Here is a 4,216-nt window from a genome sequence, read left to right as displayed (position 1 = left end):
ATGTATGCTATCACAAAAAAAGGGAGGTTGGGGAAATAAAAAAATATATATATATTATCTTAAATATTTCTTCTAAATGCATTGAGAACTGTGTCAGACAGCATTATTAGCTTTCCCTCAGCCGGATAACCTAATTTAGCAAGTTCAAAAGGAGAGCATATTACATTTACCCGCATGTTGCTTACCATGCTCTTTCCTCCTGCCTAAAGTTCCAAGTTCCTCTCTTCTATCACTTTCTGTCTATTCAGAACAACTCTTCCTTTAGTCATTTCTTTCTCTTTTTTTACTGCCAATGCCTGGCAGCTGAGTGCCAGTCTGGGCCACTGCCATGGTGCTCACAATTGAAAAGGCCACCTGCGCCGTGGGGGCAGCCCCAGTCCCGCACGAGCACACACTTGGGCCCTGAAGCCCGACCTTCACCACCACGTGCAGGTGCGTGGTGGGGGCTCGAAGGCAGCGTTTCAGTCATTTCTTTACGGTAGGTCTATGGGCCATTGAATCTCTTAGTTTTTCTTCATCTGAGAATGTCTTTATTTCCCCCATTTCTGAAAAATATTTTTTGGGGGGGGGTATAAGATTCTGAATTAACAAATTCTTTTATTTCAGGACTTGAAAAAGATTGCTCCACTCCTTCTGTCCTCCACAGTTTCTGACAGAATATATTCTGCCATTTGAATTATTTATCTTTTATAAATAAGGTGTGATTTTTCTCTGGCTGCTATCAAGCTTTTTTCTGTGTCTTTCGTTTTCAAGAGTTTAATTATGATGTGTCTTGGCACTAATTTCTTTGGGTTCATTTTTTTTTTTTTTTTTTTTTTGGAGTTCAGTCATCTTGAATCAGTAAGTTTGTGTCTCTTGCCAAATTTGGGAGATTTTGCTCTAATTCAAAGGGTCTTGAGGCTCTGTTCATTCATTTTTGGTGTATTTTCTCTGTTTTTCAGATTTAGTAATTTCTGTAGTCACCAATTCTTCCCTCTGTCCCCTCCATTCTGCCGTTCAACTCATGCTCTGAGTTGTGAGATTTCAGAATCAAACAGTAGGTCTACCCTTAGTTCTTTGAGAAATCTCCATAGTGTATGTATAAGCATTCCCTTTTCACTGCATCCCGACAAACATCTATTGTTTTTTGACTTTTCTTTTTTTGAGACAGAGTCTCACTTTGTCAACCTGTAGAGTACCATAGTGTCATAGCTCACAGCGACCTCAGACTCTTGGGCTTAAGTGATCCTCTTGCCTCAGCCTCCCAAGTGGATGGCACTATAGACAGGCACCCACAATGATGCCACCGGGCTAGTTTTTCCATTTTTAGTAAAGACAGGCTAGTTTTTCTATTTTTCTATTTTTAGAAAAAGCTATTTTTTCTATTTTTTTCTATTTTCAGGCAGGTCTTATAGTTGTTAGCTCCAGCAATCCACCTGCCTTGGCCTCCCTGTGTGCTTTGATTACAGTGTGAGCCACTGGACCTGGCCTTTGTTTTTTGACTTTTTAGTAATGGACATTCTAATTGGAATAAGATGTTATCTCATTGTGGCTTTAATTTGCATTTCTCTAGTGATTAGTGGTGTTGTTGGGCATTTTTTCGTGTTTGTGGGTCATGTTTCATCTTCTTTTGAAAAGTACCTATTCATGTCATTTATCCACTTTTTAGTGGGGTGGTCTGTTTTTTCCTTGCTGAGTTATTTGCGTTCTTGCTCAGTTATTCGAAATTCTGTAGGTTGTCTGTTTACTCTTTTATTTCTTTTGCTGTGTAGAACAAGATTAATTATTTTTTTTATTTTTATTTTTTTGTAACAGAATTTCATTTCATTACCTTCATTCAGTAGAGTGCCATGGCATCATAGCTCATAGCAACCTCGAACTCTTGGGCTCTAGTGATCCTCTTGCTTCAGCCTCCTCAGTAGCTGGAACTACAGGCCACATGCCTGGCTAGTTTTGGAGAGGAGGTTCCACTCTTGCTCAGGCTGGTCTCAAAGTCCTGAGCTCAAGCAATCCATCTGCCTCGACCTCCCAGAGTGTTAGGATTATAGGCGTGAACCACGGCGCTCAGCCAAGGTTGATTATTTTAAAGGGGGTATAGTCCCTTTTGATCTTATTATAGTCCTCTCTCCCACTCTTTGTATCCATCATCCATATTTATTTTTATTTTCACGACACACACATATATATGGTTGTAAATATATATTGAGTTTTATGGCTTAAAAACTTACATATCTTACACAAAAAAAATTAATCCAAACACAAAACCATGAAACATAAAGCTGTAAAACTTTTGAAGAACGCTTGGAACTTCTTCAAGAACTTTTGAAGAACACTTTGATTAATCAAAGTGTCAAAGTGTTCTTAGATGACAAATAACAATGATCTATACAAGAAAAAAATTGATAAATTAGACATTAACAACATTAAAAGTTTTTGTTCTGTGAAAGATACCTTTAAGAATAGAAAAAGAAAACAGATAAATTATTTTCTAATCATTTTCCTATCTGATAAAGGACTTCTATAAAGTCTATGTAAAGAAATCTCAAAATTCAATGGTAAGAAAACAAGCAATCCAGTTTTTTGAAATGAGCAAAAAGATTTGAACAAATACTCTACTAAAAAAGATGTACGGATGGCAAAGAGCCATACAAAGATGTTCAAATTATTAGTAATTAGAGAAGTTCCAATTAAACTGCATTGAAATAAACCTATGTGTTAATTAAAATGACCAAAAAATAGAACAAATATCTGTTAACACTACATACTGGCAAAGATGTGGAGCAACCAGAACTCTCCCGCGATTAATGTGGAAGGCAGTTTCTTACAAAACTAAACAATACTTACCTTATGACCTAATAACCTCATTTCTACATTTTTACCCAAGTGAAATGAAAACTAATGACAACTTGTGCACAAAGGTTTATAGCGGTTTTATTCATAATTGTCAAAAATTAAACACAACCTGTCTCTCAACAAATTATAGTCTATGGCAAAATGTAATATTATTTAATAAAAAAAAAAACTATTGATACACTTAACAACTTAGATGGATCACAAGGGCATTATGCTAAGTGAAAAGAGCCAGTCTAAAAAGGTTACATTCCATAGGATTTCATGTATACGTTCTGAAAATTGCCCAAGAAAAGATAGTCTGGGGAATGAAGTGAAGTTTGAGTAAAAAGAGGCAGCACAAGGGAATTTAGGCGGTGTGTGATGAAACGGTTCTGTCTCCTAACTCTGGTGGTAGTTACAAAATTGTATGCATTTGTCAAAACTCATAGGACTAGACACCAAAAAGAGTGAATTTTACCATATGTGACTAAAAAGTAGAGACAATATTTACATGAATGTTGTCCCACAGTACTCATCTTTTTGCAACTTTCTGATTCACTAAACATTTTTTTTAATTCCTAGATCTATCTATATCTTTAAAATTCTAAATAGGTAGAAGAATGCAATCTACGTAGAGGGACTGTTATAAACCGGGGTTTAGAAGGAACACGACCCTAGCGTCATCCATCCACTGTATTCTAAAATGGAAAATGCCATTCATAGGAGCTGGTTCCACTCGATCCTCTGGAGGACACGGTTTTAAATGAATGTTGACAGAGGTTATCCATCACCAACCATTGACTCTGATCTTCAAGCCTGCTTTTTTCCCCAAAGTGAATTCTTCCAGGGATCTCTGCTATGTGACTAAAGAAAATAGCAAAAACTATACTTTATATTCTCTCTAAATTGTTTCTGTCCTGTAAGAATCTAGTTATTTATACATGCTGTACTGAAAAAAGAACCAGTTCCCAAAGTTCCCACCTAATGGCTTCAATATAGGGGTATATGTGCTCTTCCTGGGAGAAGGACTTAACAACAACTTAGACTTGACTTTACAAATGTAAACAAATGTAACCTAATTTTACATATCCTCTTGTTAACTGGAAATTTTTTTTTTAAGAATGCTGTTTTTTAAAAAAGAACCAAATAGGTTCTAGTCCAGTTCTATCAAGTGAATAGTTGGTGACATCAGCAAGGCATTTGCCCACTCAGAGTTGCTTTTCTTATCCATAAACGTTGCATTATCTTTGCAGCCCTTTTCCAGCCATAAAGTATTATATGATTTTTTATTTTTCTGAGACACTTTGTCACCCTTGGTAGAGTGCTGTGGCATCATAGTTCACAGCAACCTCAAACTCTTGGGCTCAAGAGATCCTTTTGCCTCAGCCTCCCAAGTAGCTGGGAC

General features: G+C 36.6%; 1 non-coding gene across 1 annotated transcript; it reads right to left on the bottom strand.

The window, feature by feature from the left end:
• Nucleotides 1-326: 326 nt before the first annotated feature.
• On the bottom strand, nucleotides 327-460 carry LOC128591078 (small nucleolar RNA SNORA76). The gene has a single exon (XR_008381512.1). It is a non-coding gene; the product is annotated as a small nucleolar RNA SNORA76 (small nucleolar RNA).
• Nucleotides 461-4,216: the final 3,756 nt, after the last annotated feature.

The sequence above is a fragment of the Nycticebus coucang genome, chromosome 7 (genome assembly GCF_027406575.1).
Source record: "Nycticebus coucang isolate mNycCou1 chromosome 7, mNycCou1.pri, whole genome shotgun sequence".
NCBI classification, from domain to species: Eukaryota; Metazoa; Chordata; class Mammalia; order Primates; family Lorisidae; genus Nycticebus; species Nycticebus coucang.
Note: the sequence above shows the minus strand (reverse complement) of the source record. Positions and strands in the feature narration are given on the sequence as shown.